Genomic DNA, 18,598 nt, shown 5'->3' with positions numbered 1-18,598 from the left:
ACAGAACAAGTAAACCCAAGCATTTAATATTATATACCCAAGGAAATAGTAAACCAAAGGGAAATAGTAAACCAACATATTAATATTATAAATATAAAGGATTAATAAATCCAAATGATTAATAAACCCGAGGAATCAATAAACCAAACAAACTAATATAAAACATGAGATAAATTAATAAACGATAAGAATTAATATTTTGAACTCAAGGGATTAATAAACCCAAGGGAATTTTACATGGTCGACCATGTTTGAATTTCATATCAAGACAATATTTGTTATAACGGGACGTTGGCCATGGTTGACCATGGTTGATTTCCATATTGGGACAATATTTCTCACAATGCGAAATTTGACCTTGCTTGAATAATATTAAACCCAAGGGACCAATATTACAAAGCCAAGGTATATAAACCCTAAGATAAATATTATAAACATTAAAATAAACATAAATGACCATGGTTAATTTTCATAATGACATAATCCATGTCACAATGGATTGATATTATAAACCCAATGGAATGATAAACCGAAGGGATTGATAGTAAAACCCTAAGGTATTATGAACCAAAGGGAATAGTATTAAACCCAAGGGACTAATATTATAAACCCAAGGTGTATAAACCCTAAGATAAATATTATGAACACTAAAATAATTAGAGCTGACCATGTTTGATTTTCATAGTGAGACAATCCTTAGAACAATGTGATGTTGGACCATGCTTCACCATGGTTGATTTTGATATCGAGCCAATCTTTGTCACAATGCAACAATGGACCATGGTTTTTTTCATATCAAGACAGTCTTGTCCAATTCTAACGTTCAACCATGGTTGACCATGTTTGATTCTATAAAACAAGGTTGAACATGATCAACCATGGTTGAACATGACCAATCATGGTTGACCATGATTGTCCATGACTTTCCATGGTTTTTATATAGAGACATTTTTTTTCACAATGCAACATTCATCCATGGCTGACCATGATTGGCTATAGTTCATGATGGTTACCTATGGTTGACCACAGTTGACCATGATTGATATTATAAACTAAGGGAATAGTAAACCCAAGGGATTGAGATTATGAACCCAAGGGAATAATAAACGCAAGGGATTATGAAGTCAAGGGAATAATATTAAACCCAAGGGACTAATATTATAAACCCAAGGTATATAAACCCTAAGATAAATATTATAAACAATAAAATAAACATGGTTGATTTTCATGTTGAGACAATCCTTGTCACAATGCGATGTTCGACCATGGTTGACCATGGTTGGCTATGATTGACGACGATGGTTGACCATGATTGATATTATAAACTTAAGGGAATAATAAAACCAAGGGATTTATATTATAAACCCAAGGGAATAATAAACCCAATGGATTAATACTAAAACCCAAGGGATTATGAACCGAAGGGAATAATATTAAACCAAGAGGACTAATATTATAAACCCAAGTATATAAACCCTAAGATAAATATTATAAACACTAAAATAAACATGGTTAAGCATGTTTCACTAGATTCAACCATGGTTGACCATATAAAATTTTATTAATTTATTAATAATTTATATTAATTTGTTAAATAGTATTAATTAATTAATAATTGATTTAAGGTCATTTATCTATAATAATTAATATTAATATATTAATGTAAACATGCCTAAATTAATGTTCAATGTTATCTAATATTTTCAATTATAAATTATTTATAGTTAAATTATAAAAAATATTGTTATAAAATTGTGTTATCTATCTATAATATTATTAATTATTATAATTTTTTTAATAATATTATTGTTTATTAATATTTAATAATGTTATTTCTTAATACTAAAATGAATATAAATTTATTTAAATTTAATAGTTTATTATAAATGTATGTTATTATAATCTACTAATTAAATTTAATCTATTTTATTTGTTTCATTTTCATGATATTTTTTTAATTTAAGAGTGAGATTTCATATAAAAATAACTAATAAAAGGCATCACTAAATAGATTATATATTAAAATAGTTTATCTATCTAGAATATACCCGAGGAAAAATATCCATGGAGTAAGCTCATTATCAACCATTAGAAGATATTCATTAATTACATCTCATATAAAAATAATTAATAAAAGTAATCAAACAGTGTATTTTATTAAAAAATAATAAATTTAACTAATCTTAAATCTAACAGATTTTAAATAATATTAAACATAGCTAATATTTGATAGTGAAAACTAAGGTTAAGCTAATAATTTCTCCAATGTGTCATGCTCCTTAGGATAAAGTAAGGTCTCGACAAATTAAATTCAATATTAGCCCTAACCATATTTTACGGTTATAGAGTTTAGGCCAACACCTGAAACTTTAACCTTAATGCAAAGGCATTTTCCTCAGTCTATAGTAGATGTGTGTGCAAGCAGGTGGCTTTAGTATTTTATTCACATCTTGATCATTTATGGTCGGGCACGGAAAGGTGGTTGGAGGATTGGTGGTTCGAAGTAGAAGCCCTCCTCGGCTGTGGTGAGAATAATCTGGTTATGTGAAAATATTGATGGTTTGGTTTGCGTGTTTTCAATGACAGTTCAAGATAGTGATGCCACCATCAGAAAACATTTTAGCGTTGCTTGCGGTGCTATGGTAAGGTGTATTGACTCGTTTTCCTAGAATTAAGAGTTTTGCTCCAATTTAATCTCCAAACACAGATGCCGAGGCAATGATCACTCTATACTAGGCCACAAAATCTATCTGAGACTAAATGGAATAATTAGAGTACATTGCAAACCAAAAAACGCAGAATGCTACAACATTACAAACTAGACAATCCAGAGATTAGGAATAGCCAAAGCCAAAAAAGGCAAATGATATTATCAGAATCCTAAATACTTACAAAGGCTCACTAACTTCATCTTCATTCCTAAAATTAATAATAAACATTAACTTATTGCAATCTTAAATCTCCACATATGACCTTTTCACCTATGGAACAAATATTATTTGGAAACTGGGAACAAAACCTGCAACGAGGCTGTGAAATTCGATTTGAAATTTGATGTTTTGAATAATTACAGTACATAACAAGGGGGTTACGGCACCTGAAAAAATTCTTCGACTGTAACAACAATGGATGAAATTTTCTATAAAGAAGGTCGAATTGGAGCAGAAGAGGCTAACAATGCATTTTGAGGCTCTCAATTATGAGGAATTCTAGCCAGAGTTGATCACGAATATGAGGGTTTTAAAAATGCATTTGCGGAAATTATGATGAAGGTAGAGAGTTGGGAAATAGGATCATATAAGGCTATTCTAACACATTTTCTATCTGCCATTAGATTCCGCCAAATTTGGTGGAGCGGAGGTTGGATTGTTTAATTGGCGTCTCTTTTGGAAAATACGTGTGATGTCGTTGCATAGTAGAGAGAAGTCATATGGAAAAGCCCTTTTTGGCATTATGAGTGATTATGGTAGCCCAAGTGAAGTTTGGCAAATGGGATAACAAAGTTTTCTGCCCAACCATTTTCAAATGCAATTTGAGTGAAAGAGCATGTTTGTAGATTTCCATTTTTATTGCGATCGTGCTCAACCTAATTGAAGGTTTCTATTCAAATGGCACATGATGATTTATGTTTCTCTTTCTGCCTTTACCACTTCATTTAATTCAATTGATTCACACACTCTCTCCACTATCTCTACCACACGATTAGGTTTCTTCACTTATTTAATGTCTTACTCATCTATCTATCGCCGCATTTACTCGATTTTTATATAGACACGATTTTTTTCACAATGTGACATCCAATGATGATTGACCATGGTTGGTTACGATTGACCATGGTTGGTTATCGTTGACCTTTCTTGACCATGTTTGACCATCATTGATATTTAAACCCAAGTTAATAATAAACCAAAGGGATTGATATTATGAACCCAAGTGAGAAAAAAACCCAAGGTATTAATACTAAAACCCCATGATTGACCATGGTTGACAATGGTTGACCATGACTGATATTCTAAACATAAGGGAATAGTAAACCCAATGGATTGATATTATAAAGCCAAAGGAATAATAAAACCAAGGGATTAGTACTAAAACCCCAAGGGATTATGAACCCAAGGGAATAATATAATGTTAAACTGAAGGAATAATATTATAAACCCAAGGTATAAAAGGCCAAACATAAATATTAAAAATACTAAAATAAATATGGTTGAGCACGGTCGATTTTCATATCGAGACAATCCTTGTCACAATGCGACATTGGAACATGGTTGACCATGGTTGAACATGGATGATTATGGTTGGCCATTGTTAAATAATATTAATGATCCAGGAGGCTCCAGAGGCACACACAGGACAAAGAGGGCTTATGGAAGCTCAAAAATCAAAGTGATCAGAATGCTTTCGAACTAAGACCAAAGCATAGATCTTGTCTTCCTGGTTGCAATGGTGTGAACGGTTCATCAATCCGAGCTCGTATGAGGGAGAACGAGCCAGACGAAGTTTTGGTTGACTTTTGCTCACTGGGTAGGCTTAATGGAAACACAGTTTGGAAGTTTTGCAGTGGACGGGATCCAGCCAACTCTAGCTGGATTCCAGGTGAAATTGTTGCCTCGTTAAATCATCTCCTTCGGTCCAAATTCCACATTTTTAAAAATGGCCCTATTATTAACAGGGAAAATTTTAAGAACCCCCCCTAAATTTATATTTATAATAAATGGGCGAATCTTCATGGTATATAGGAAAAATGGAAGGTGATTTTATCAATAATATAATATGTATATATAATTTTTTGGGGAATCTCTCACGAAGCATGGCGAATATTTTACTCAATTATAAAATCTTGTAAGATCTTGGTATTACCATGGGTCAATACCATGGGTTATCATAAACCTGCAGCTTAAAAATTACTGTTAGTAATTTATAAAAATTAATAAAATTAATAGTTCATTTTTATTTTATTTTTTTATTTTAACCAAGCTAAAATGTTTAACATACATTAAATTAATACATCCATTTTTACTCTTATCCACTAAGCCCCGAGAGGGATCAAATATTTTTTCACTCTATGCTAGTTTGCATATCACGATATTTGATACCTCTCGGGGTTAGTAGATCCAGAGTAAAGATGGATCTACGCTGGTTTAATTCCCCCATTTAAATAGGCTACATTCAATGTGAATACCATGGGTCAATACCATGTGCCATTTTGGTGAATACCATGGGTCAATACCATGTGCCATTTTTATTTTTATTAATACTAATAGTAGGGTTAAAAATGTTTTTTTTCATGGTATTAATAACAATCTAGTCCTTGGTATTTGTCCCATAGTATTTTTCCCATAGGTTTCACCTAAATATAACACATTTTTTGAGTGTTCGTAAATATAAGGTGACTTATGGAGTAAATATAAAAAATTGTTTTATTTGTTTACCATACCTCTCGTTTATTTATATTTTTATTAATTTACCATACCTCTTTTACAAATATGGTATTTGGCCCATAGGATTCACTTAAATAAAACCTCTTTCTTGAGCCTTCATAAATAGAATGAAGATTATGGACTAAATATAAAAAGAGGTTTTATTTATTTACCATATGTCTAGTTTACTTATATTTTTATTTATTTACCATACCTTTTGAGTAAGTATAAAAAAACGTTTTATTTATTTACCATACCTCCAGTTTACTTATATTTTTGTTTGTTTACGCCTGTGCATGTATATAAGGTGACTTATGGAGTAAATATAAAAAATGTTTTATTTATTTACCATACCTCTCATTTATTTATATTTTTATTAATTTACCATACCTCTTTAATAAATATGGTATTTGGCCCATAGGATTCACTTAAATAAAACCTATTCTTGAAAATGGGTGAATGGATTCACTTAAATAAAATCTATCCTTGAAAATGGGCGAATGGACGGTTGTAACTCCTAATTTCAAGGGCTAAATTTACCTTTTTTACCCTCTCCCTTAAAATAAGGTGGGCTATTTGAGGTGATTTATAAAATGTACTATGATACAAAATATTCTCCCACTAAAAATTTAAAACCCCTTAATTTTGCCAAAGGGCGAACATTCGCCCCTAAAATTTTCTAAGATTATTAAATATATATATATATATATATATATATATATATATATATATATATAAATAAATGAGGTGGCGGGCCACCACCCTCGCCACCCCAAACCATATTACACAAAAATCAAAATTTTTATGGGCTGACAGGCCATGACCCCTATCGGGCCTCCCACAATTGCATAACATAATTAAGTTTAAATATAGCTCGACGACCATTACCCCGCCGAGCCCTCCAACCCACTCCGATATTAAATGTAACATTTAGGCTTTGGGCGGGCCACCTCCAGTGGACCTAGCCCACGCCCCACCACACTAAACAAAAAACTTGCCATGTATGAACCAAGGGTGGTAGGGCTCAAACCCGCCTGGCCAGTGTGGCTGGCCCGCCTCCCGGGCACCCTCACACACCTACAAGTGTTAAACCAAACAAACACGAACCCAAAATTTAATACAAATGCGCCCAAATAAAAGTTTTATGTGGATTTTTTGGGGAGGTGTGATGTGATCCCCTGACCTCCCCATAACTAATTGCATTCTTTTACTAATGAGTCAATGGGGCTTTATTGAACACTTCACCCAAAAAATTATATAAATCCTCATTTCATCAGTGAGCCCGAGGATGGAGGATCTAGGAGCGTGCACAAAAATAGAGACATAAAATTTTTAATTAATTTATTTGCAGGTGGAACCATGAGCCCAGAGAAGAGGCAAGCAGAACCATGATTGGGCGAAATTCTCAAGAGGGTGAAATTTTTGCATTGTCCAAATTGGAAAGATTTGATGTCGATCTTACACCTCTCAGCGACATGAACCTGATGGTGTAGTTAGGTTCCTGATCTGAGCAACAGATTTTCAGAGGACCTGGAGGAGGGAATATTTGAGGAATCTAGGGGAATCCAAAAGATTCCTTAAGCCCTAGATTTTCACTTTCTAGGAATTCAGAAATTTGATAGTTTATTTTACACTATTCGTCGCCACAAATATGATGGTGCAATCATATTTTCCATTTGAACATTCTATTTTTTGGCCACTTTTCTAAATGGGGTGTAGGTGTCAGCATTCAATGTGCAAGAAGTCATTCCATGAGATTCAACACAGTGATATTGATGGTACGACCAACTTCAGAAGTTTGACATCCTTTTCTTCAGATGACCCCAGAATGTGAGGTATATGCAGTGTGTTCATGTAATTCTTTTTGCTATGCATTGTGCTACACAGATCCCTATTTGATGTTTGATGTGGAATCTTGTTTCTTACATGTCTCATGATTCTTGCTTGATGTTATGTGGAATCATTTATGGAATGTACTTGTTATCATGATTTGTCATGTCTTTTTTGAGATCCATTTGTTGTTATGTTGATGGGATACTCATGTGTCACCATGTATGATTGCATTGAGATCCCTTTTATGCCATGTTGGCAAAATGTTCATTATCATCATGCATGAGTTTGTATCATATTGATAGGAGTCCTTTCTTGACTGAGAGTTCCTGTAGTGGAACATCTCTTGGAGCCACTCCTGCGTGAGGGTGTTTTCCTTATATGGTAGCGACGTCACCTCTTATGTACATCATCACTATTGATAGCACTTAATGCAGTGGCCTAACCCATCTTGACACTGAGGCCTGGAGACGTAGTCCCTCCTGGACGAAGTCCATTATTAACGGCTTGTTTTCATGTGCTGATGATTGCCATGTTCCTCTTCTTTAGAACATGCATATATGTTCAGTTATGCTATTTAAAAGGAAATTATAATCACATCACGAAAGTAAAAGATCTTGGTTAAATTCGGGAGTTGAGTCAAATCAGATCAATTTTGGTATCAGAGTAGTCTTTGCATGGATGTGAATCACTAGCGTGAACAATCGAACGTACAACGATAGAGGATGAAAAAGAGATGTATGAGACCATGCTCAAAATTTCCCAAAGGGTGGAAATAATGTATGAAGGTCTACAAAAAGAGAGAGAGGAAAAGGAGCGATTGTAGCTTTAGTTGCAAGCCACGGAAGAGGCCCTGGAAGAACTGAAGCACAACAAACATAATTTTCAAATAGAGAACGTTGAATTGAAGATGCATCTACATGAAGAGAAATAGGAAAACCAAAGTTTGCTACGACAACTACAAGCTAAGGACGAGGCATTGGAGAAGTTGCAGCGTGACCCATGTGAGGTAAAAAGTAGTTCTCCATCTTCATGTATGTTTCCTGATGATGATTTCGCTGTTTTTGAAAATCAGACCACAGGAATTGGCTCCAATCTATTGAAGGAAATGGGGTATGAAGGAAAAGGCTTAGGCGTTAATGGCGAAGGGATCGTCAACCCCATCAAAGTAGAGGAGTTACCCCATCAGGCAGAACTTGGGTATGTCAGAAAGGAATTTGGGGCATGCGTCGAGACAGCTAGCGAACTGCCAACAATAGATGATGAGAAGCCCTCATCAGTTCTTTCCAAATCGATAGAGGTGGAAAAAGATGTTGATTTCCTTTCGATTTCGTCTTCACGTAGTATGATTTCTGTTGGAGATTTGGAGATCCCAATTACAGGGACAAACATGAGGCTCCTTATGAAGATGAGGCATGAGGAGGAAAAAGAACATTGTGTCAATAACCAAGGCATAACTACCCCATTAGAGGTTGTGTAGAGACCTCAATTTGTAGTCTTGAGATACACCAAGGGAAAATGCTCGAAGGTGTCAGATGCTTTTGAGACATTGTATAAATATTCAAGGAAAGAGAATGATGGGAACACATCCCCATCATCCCATGGCAAGGAAAGCGCTGAGGAAAGCTCTCATTTCCATACTTACACCAGAGATGGCAAGGAAAGGTATAACCGCTCTCGGTATTCGAATGTTCATTTCAATTATAGTCATGTTGTTAAAGTTGGACATAAATCAAAGCATCGCAAAACATGTACCATTTGCGGATTACATAACCATACATTTTCTAACTGTTGAAAAAGAATAGCAGCACACAAAAGGATGAGGTGTGGAAGACCTTCTCAGTAGCAGGTAAAGTAGATCTGGAGGAAGAAGACGTATTGCAATCATTGTGACAGAAATGGCCATCAAAGAGCCACTTGTTAGAGGCTCCATCTAGAGCAGCACCTTAAAGACAAAGTGTCGGTACATGAACCAGGTGAAACAATTGTTCTACAAGAAAAACCCACCACAGGAGGGTGACCCATTCACAACGATAAGTGAAAAATGGTTTCTCGACATGTTAGCTTGTCATGGTCGTGCTTTTGTAAATCATTTGTTGCATTTTAAAATGTAAAAGTGATGATGTGTTTTCCATCACTTGTTAAGAAACAATGATGTTTGGTCTTATTTTGTGTTGCATTTTACACTCTCAAAAGTGATGTTGTGTTTCCATCCCTAGTCAAAGAAAAAATAGTTTTTGGCCTTATTGTTGTAAATCATGTGTTGCAGCGATCATGTGTTTTCCATCACTTGTTGAAGCAACAATGATATGTTGGCCTTGTTTTCGTAGCTGGGATATTGTTTTCATTTTTATGTAAACTTGACCATCGATTATTTGTTATAAACTTGTGGCAACTATGGGATGATTGGGTCATTAGTTGGTCATGAAAGTAAAGCATGTAATTTCCGAAATAATGTACTACATGTTGCAGATATTGTAGGTGTCAGTTCATTGCTTAAGGCTCCGAAGAACAAAGGAGAGGGAGATGGAAGTGGGACCTTTTAAACGACGCTTGTGATGTAGATAAGGTACATAGATGATGTAGATTATTTTTCATGCTTTTGGAGGACCAAAAGTTCCTCAGTGGGGAGGATTGATACAGGTGGCTCTAGAGACAGACACAAGACAAAGAGGGCTTATGGAAGCTCAAAACTCAAAGTGATCATAATGCTTTTGAACCAAGACTAAAGAGTAGATCTTATCATCCTGATTGCAATGGTGTGAACGATTTGTCAATCCGAGCCTGTATGAGGCAGAACGAGCTAGTCAAAATTTTGGTTGACTTTTGCTAACTGGGCAAACTTAATGGAGATAAAATTTGGAAGTTTTCTGGTGCATGAAGTCTGGCCAACTTCGGCTGGATTGTGGGTAGAATTGTCACCTCCTTAAATCATCTCCTTCGGTCAAAATTCCACATTTTTAAAAATGGGCCTATTATTAATAAAAATTAAAAAAATATATAAATGAGGTTCTGGGCCACCACCCCCACCACCCCAAACTATATTACACAAAAATCAAAATTTTTATGGGCCAACAGGCCATGACCCCTGCCGGCGCTCGTGCAACTGCATAACATAATTAAGTTTAAATATGGCTCAGCGGCCATCACCCCGCTGAGCCCTCCTACCCTCTCCCGCATTAAATGTAATGTTTGGGCTGTGGGCGTGCCACCTCTGGAGGACTCGGCCCATGCCCCACCACACTAAATAAAAAACGTGCCATGTACGAACCGAGGGTGGCGGGGTTCAAACCCGCCTGACCGGTGTGGCTGGCCCACCTCCCGGGCACCCTCACACACCTCCATGTGTTCAACCAAACAAACACCAACCCAAAATTTAATACAAATGTGCCCAAATAAAACTTTTACGCAAATTTTTGGGGAGGTGGGATTTGGTCCTCCAACCTCCCCATAACTAATTGCATTCTTTTACCAACAGGTCAGTGGGGCTTTATTGAACAATCTGCCCAGAAATTTATATAAACCCTCATTTCATCAGTGTGCCCAAGGATGGAGGAGCCAGGAGAGCACATGGTAATCGAGACATAAATTTTTTAATTAATTTATTTATAGGTGGAACCATGATCCTAGAGAAGAGGTAGGAAGAACCATGATTGGGTGAAATTCTTAGGAGGGTGAAATTTGTGCAGTGTCCAAATTGGACCTATTTTTTGTCGATCTTACACGTCTCAGTGACACGAACTTGATGGTAGAGTCAGTTTCTTGATCTGAGCAACAGATTTTTAGAGGACCTAGAGGAGGGAATCTTTGAGGAATCTACGTGGAATCCAAAAGATTCCTTAAGCTTGAAGTTTTCACTTTCTCAGAATTCAGAAATTTGACAGCCGATTTTACACTATTCGACACCACAAATCTGATAGTACAATCAGATTGTCCATTTGAGCATTCTGCTTTTCGGCCACTTTTCTAAGTGTAGTGCAGATGTCATCATTAAACGTGCAATAAGTCATTCCATGAGATTCAATGCAGCGAGATTGATGGTACGGCTAGCTTCAGCAGTTTTACATCATTTTCCTCAGATGGCCCCAAGATGTGAGGTATATGGAGTGTGCTCATGTACTTCTTCTTGCTATGCATTGTGTTCCACAGATCCCTGTTTGATATTTGATGTGGGATCTTATTTCTTACGTGTCTCATGATTCCTGCTTAATGTGATGCAGAATCATTTATGGGATGTACTTGTTGTCATGATTTGTCATGTCTTGTTTGAGATCCCTTTGTCGTTATGTTGATGGGATATTCATGTGTCGCCATGTATGATTGCATTGGGATCCTTTATGCCATGTTGGCGGGATGTTCATTATCATCATGCACAAGTTTGTATCATACTGATAGGAGTCCTTTTTTCACTGAGAGTTCCTGTAGTGGAACATCTCTTGGAGCCACTCCTGCGTGAGGGAATTTTCCTTGTATGATAGTAACGTCACCTCTTATGTATATCATCATTGTTGATAGCAGTTAATGCAGTGACCTAACCCATATTAACACCGAGGCTCGGAGACATAGTCCCTCCTCGATGAACTTTGTTATTATTGACTTGTTTTCATGTGCTGATGATTGTCATGTTCCTCTTCTTTACAACATACATATATGTTCAATTATGCTATTTAAAAGGAAATTCTAATCACATCACGAAAGTAAAAGGTCTTGGTTCAATCCAGGAGTTGAATCAAATTAGATCAAGTTTGGTATCAGAGCGGTCTTTGCATGGATGTGAATCGCAAGCGTGAACAATGGAACGTGCATCTACAGAGGATGAAAAAGCAATGTATGAGACCATGCTCAAAATTTCCCAATGGGTGGAAATAATGTATGAAGCTCTACAAAAAGAGACAGAGGAAAAGGAACGATTGCAGCTTCAGTTGCAAGCCATTGAAGAGGACCTGGAAGAACTGAAGCACAACAAACATAATCTTCAAACATGTTATCACTCAGAATTTTCCTTAGAAGTTATTAGAAGAAGAAAGCATCCAAGGTAACCACAAACCAATCTTTTAGGCTTAGGTTCTAGCCAACCTAAGTCCAGAGAGGGCTCTCTCTATATAATTTAGCTTTGTTTTTATGGGATTTTAGGCTAGTTCTTAGTGTTCATGGGGTTTTGGTTTTGAATTGAATGTTGGGTGGTGGAATTCTTGGAGTAGATGGATAGAGCTATGTCTTCAAGCCATTGGGCTATGGAGTCAACGAATGGATAGCATAATTGGATTAGATGATTAAAGGGAATGTTCAGAAGGTAGGCTAGCAAAGCAAAATGAAAATCTTTAGGCCTAATGGGTGAAATAATTCTAACCAGGGTGAAAGGGCACTTAAGAATCCTTGGACTGGGATCAGAATGGAGAACAGAGGATGGTCATGAGAAAAGGGAAATTAAGAATCCTTTGGTATAGACTAGAGGAGAAACTACGGAAGCTAAGGAGTAGTTAAGAATTCCCTCGCTAAGACAATTTAGGAGAAAATATTAAGAATGTAAAGCAGTCAAGATAGAGTGCATTCAACCAATTTCTGAAATATCATTCCATTCTATACATTTAGATTTTAGAGATACAAGTAATATTATGGAAAAACATAAGGAAAAACAACACTGAACATGAGAGAATACTTATTTGTATTTCACTTTACATAAGAATCATGTAAAATATCTGATCTTTATTCCTTCATCTAGCAAGCCAATCCAGTCATTGATACAATAGAATTTTGATTTAAGAGAAAAAGTCTAGAGAAATGTCTTGGAATCCACCCTACATACATCGAAATGTGAAGTATTTATACAAAAAATAATTACAAAATATCTCATAACAATTTTAGATTTAATCTAGGGAATAAAATGTCTTCATGCATGAAGATAGAGACAGATGTAAAATTACTTCTTGCTATCCCTTTTATTGTGGTGTTGCTGGCAGTTTCTGTTGAGTTTTGAGCCCTTTAAGCTGGCTGATAGTTGTGGTATTTATACGCTAGAATCTTCTTTACTTTGATCTTTTAGTGATACTCTTTGACTCTATTACTCTTTGACCCCCCTGATTTGTCTTTAACCTGTTTCACTTGCCCGCCTTCAGATTTACTGTGGTAACTTTCTGATGTAAAACTTCTTCATAGTAAATCTATCATTTTCTCCCACCATTTTTCCTCAGGCACTCTCACTTTCAACATTCTTCTATAAATTTTGTCTACCTCTGTGTATTTTTCAAAATTGGGCTTGGTGAGAAACAAATATTTCATCTCATGTTCTAGGAAAAATAGGTTTTCCAATGTATCATATAATACTTTGCCTGTTGGCAGGGCTTTAATGCCAGAAGAGTTGGCTTGTTCTTTGGCCAATCTCTTGAGTCTATCACTATAGTCCAATTGGGTCATGAGTTTGTCATGATGACCATAGGACTGGGAAGGCCTTTGTCCCTCAAAATTTGAAATTTAGCCATAAACCTGTCAATGGCTATCTTCATGTTATGCACTTCTCTTCTAACTTGAGCATGAGGTTTCTTTTGGAAAGAACGTTTTTAATCTTTAGGATGGCTTCAACCCTATCTTCTATGCCAAGCTCATGGAGCTCATATCTGTTCTTAATATTCAGGAGGTGGATGAGTCGATTTGCATCCTCAGGTTTGTCTCCTAATTCCTCGCTTAACTTCTAGATGGCTTCAGTGGCTACCTTCATCAATTCAGTTTGCTCAAATATCACTTGGATTGATGGCCAAATATCATTGACAAAGTCAATGATATTGGCCCAGAGCATCTCTTTAGTCTATCCTAGTCGCTTCTGCAGTGTTAAATATTTCTCCAGGACTTTGATTTTCTCACCCATTCTTTGGGATTTCTATGTTTCTTCTCTTTGTTGAATTTGGGCAAGTTTGCAATCAATTTCCAAACTTGCCACTATCTCCTTTAATCTTTTGAGCTCTGTAGCCTAGATGGACATCTCCTCCATGGCTTTTACTAGTTTTGTTGTTTTCTTAGTTGATGTACATGTTGGTGTAGTGGACTCAGTTGTAATTGGCAGTGCTATGGCAGGTGGAGTTGTAGGTCGTAATGATGCTACCATTGTGGAAGGAACTGTTGTTGACACTGTGGGGATGACATTTTTTGGAAGTTGTGGCCAAGTCACTTTGCTTTGATTGAATTAAAGTGTCCAACTCCTTCTCTGTCTCCTTGAGTTGATCATTTAGCTTCAGGACCATGTCCATGAGTTCTTCATGTCCTTGTTGTACCTCTAAGACTTCCTGTGTCTGTGGGTGATGCAACTGGGGTATCTTTAACTACTTCTTAAGTGCAACAATCTCATCATTTTTCTTTTTAATCAGCTGCTCTATATCTCTTACATCTTTGGGATTGTGTCCCAATTCTATGACTAAGTCCTCTAAGGACTTGATTCTAGTATCTTTGGCTTGTGAGGAGGCCTTCTCCAACTTGAATTGTGTTGATATATTATTAACAGAGTTTTGCAGTTGGTGGGTAGCAATGGATTTCCCTATTAAGGTGGAGCATATTATCTCCCCTGTTTTCTTGTGTAGCTCAATCTGGTCAATGGGATGAATATCGCTTGCCAGTACTTCAAAGTCCACCCTTTTAAAATCTGTTGTTGTCCTTGGTTGCTGAGTGGTTGGCTTGATGAAGGTCATCTGAATTTTCCCCTCTTTAACATCAAAGGCTGACATAAGCCTTATTTTATTGGTAGGGGTCATCTTCCGATACTGTGCATAGGTTTGGGCTTTCAGCCTCTCATTTATAGCCTTTATTTCTTTGTATCTCTCCTTAACGTCTTGGTATTTATCTGTTGTCATTCTGAAAGAGGATACCTCAACACATTGTTTCCTTTCCAACATCTGAGTGTGTGATGTGGAAGGTTCGATTATGCCTCTAGATGGAGTGGCAAGCCTTCTCCCATCTCTTTCTGTTCTTGTAACCTTAGCTATCTCCTCGGTATATTCTTATTCAGAGACAGGATTGACTCTTTGTCTCTTAGCCTGCCTTGTCTCTACATGGACTTGTGATGATGCTCTTTTTGAAGTAGTGGCCCCTTCTCTATTTCTCTTGAGGCTTTTCTCCTCATTTAGAGGAGTCTGTAGAACTGGAGGGGTACTCATGGTGGTTTCTAGTTTATTTTTTTTTTCTAGTATGTCTGTTTGATCTCGTACTTCTGAAATGTCTGGTACCTATGATCCCTCTAACACTTGTGATCCTTTTGGTACTTGTGATTCTTCAGGAACCTGTAGGAAACAACCCTCATCAAGCTGTTTCTATAAGTCAACGGGTGCATTCTCAATGTCTACTTTGGTGCTGTCGTGATCTACTAAGGTCCATTCTACCTATACTGATTGGCTTGCAAAGGCTTCAATTTTAGGAATGGGGTGATGAATGAAAGGTCCTAGCTTGACCTTTTGTCTCTTCTTGGTTATGAATTCGAAAGGGTCATATCTCCAAGTAAAGCCTTTTCAGAATTTCATGCTCTACAATATTAAATCTGCTTCATGGCCTGCTTCCCTTGAGTTACATATGAAGGGGCCTAATTGGTCTTTGATTTTGAAGTTGGCCTTCTTCTTGGCACTGACAAAATTTGTTTCATCTACACTTATAATCTGCCTGTAGTACTCTAAATCAAATAACCTCATTGGGATGTATTTGGGGTGTTTGTATGGTGCCAACATGCAACCATAGATTCTGATCTTGGTATGGTTTTGGTACAAACAACAATAACCTACCTTGACTATTTTGACAATTGCAAGACCCTTTTTATGTCTGAACTGATTCTTGGAGGAGGGATTCCTATCAACATTGTCACAATTGGATGCACAAATAGGTCAATAAAGTCAGCATATGAATATGGGGAGTGAAATTTGTGGACCAATGGAGTCCAGAAAATGACTAATTTGGGTTGACATTTTGTATTAAGCTTTTGCAGGGTGAAGGGAAAGTTGTCTGACTGATAATATAGAAAAGAGTGGTACAAAACATAGGAGTATTTGAAGACTCTCTCATTACTCATCTTGAGAAACTGGTCATGCATCCTATCAGCTATAAATTTGGCATAGTCATAGATAACAGTAGGAGGTTGTCCTGGAGTGTATATGGACATGAAGGCTAGAATAATCTCATCAATATATTCACTGGTGGTATAACCCAGGACTCTAGATATCATATCTACAATACTTCTGCCCCAAGGAGAAAATAAAGCTGCTACATATGGTGGGGGGTCTTTGGGGGTATACTTCTCTTCTAGGATGAAGGTTTGGATTATTTGGGCCAATCTTGTAGGGCTGAGCTTGGGAAATAAGTCCAACAGATCTCCAATGGAGAGGGGAGTCAAGTTTTGGCCAGGCTGGAGTTGTAGCATCTCATTGATAGATTCAACAGTGATGGTGAAAAGTATGGTCTGGTTAGGGGACATCACTGCTCTTTGACTGGGGATATAATTGGCATGACAGTAGTGGACAATTTCTGGGAAAATGTGGACTTCTGGGAACTAGTACTTGGGCAAATTGGACTCCCAAAGACCAATTTCATCAACATGGTTCAAGTATCTATCCCTACTCTGGCAGTGTACTTTGAGTGGGGATTCATGGACAGTGGTGTCCTTTATCTGAAAATCCCTATCAGCCAGGGGAAGGTGGTCCAGGTCTAAGTGGGGTGTAGAGATGGGTCTCACATCCATGGCAATTGGGGTAGCCATTCTCAGTTCTTGTGGATTTGAGAGTGGGGGAGGTGATTTTCAGTCTTTTAGGGCAATGGTGGTTTAGTATAGAGTAAGCTTAAGTTGCTTGAGTTTCTTTAATTAATTTTCTACTTTAAGTAAGAAAACTCAATAACTGTTTCTAAGATTGATAGGTTTTCTAGTGAATTATGTCATAAATACCTGGAATCTAAGGTAAACTAGCTCTGAACAGGGCGCCTGGCAACTGCGAATGGTCAAAAAGGCTCTTTGTAGGCTAGGAAGTGAACTGGCTACTCTGTGGCATATTTAGGGTGCAATTGGACGTAGGTTGGCAGATTCGATGTTCGCAGGTGTGTGCATGGAAGTTTATAGTTGATAAAAACAAATGATTTAGGGCTTTTTGGCTTTATGTGCAAAAGTCAATTTTGGCGGGGACACGTGAACAGTCATCATTTTATCGTGTAGTTGGGTGCAAAGTAACCATTTTGTTGTGTACCAGGTGGGTGGTAAATGGTTTCTATCACGCCACTTTTGGGCACCCAGTGGTATTGGGGGGAGGCTGCTCGATTCCATAGGTTGAACGACACGTAGCATTGGGGGCCCAGTGGAAAACAACTTTATCGGGTGGGTAATGTTCGGACGTTGGGTCCGCCTGATATGGATAAGGGCCGTTGATGTGAAGGGAGATGATCGCATGGTGATCAGGTGGGGAAGTTGCACAGAGGCTAATGGGGGGGCCCGGCGGGTGATTAAGTGCGGCGGTATTTGTGTTAATGATGGATTAAGGCAGGGTTAAGGCATCAGGGTCATTAACGGGGGAACTAATTGGGTTTTAGCCCAACTTAATCATAGATTGATTAATTAGTGGGTTTTTCGGGGTTTGGGTAAAAATCATAGTTTATATAATTAAACTCAGGGTAGGGTTAATTTATATGTAGGAGTTAAATATATACGAGGAAATGGGTTCTTTCAGGATTTAATAAATAAAATTAGTAATTAATAAAATGAGCGAAAAGGGGCACAATACCCTTAACTAAATGATTTTTTGTGTTTGAATGCTTTTCGCATATTAACATAAATACTTAGGATAAGGCGTTTTTGTGGATTTTTTAGGAAAAAGCGGTTTTACATGGGGGTGATTAGTTTTCCTAGATAAGTAGTGTTTAAACCTTAGGAAAAGGGGCTTTATTAGGGAAATGAGGGGGAATGAAGGGGGTTAAATTTTTGTGAGGGGTTTTAGTACTTATTGCCTATAAGTCATTGAGCCAAGGGTCCGGTCCCTCCAAAAGTCAAAGAAATGCTCTGAGCCTCTTTGACTTAGGGTTTTTAAGTACTTTGAACTTTATTGTGGGATATTAGTTAAGTAAAAGGTGGAGTGAATGAGGGAATTTAATTAATTGACTTTGATATCCATTCACATTCTTCATTTCCCACTCACATATGGAACTTTCATGATGAGAATGATAAATATTCCTTTTGTCTAACCAATCATCATAATTTCTACAACCTTTCTTCTACTTACCCATCTACTCATCCTACCATTTTTACTTCTCTTTATTAGGGTGCATTTGAGCTAGCAAACCCTTATCAAACATTTTCCTTTCTCTTTACAATAGTAAACTAACTAAATCTAACCTTA

Source organism: Pinus tabuliformis, chromosome X (assembly GCF_031772625.1).
Source record: "Pinus tabuliformis cultivar Carrire ecotype Pingquan chromosome X, CPIR1, whole genome shotgun sequence".
NCBI classification, from domain to species: Eukaryota; Viridiplantae; Streptophyta; class Pinopsida; order Pinales; family Pinaceae; genus Pinus; species Pinus tabuliformis.
This window is presented reverse-complemented; position numbering follows the sequence as displayed.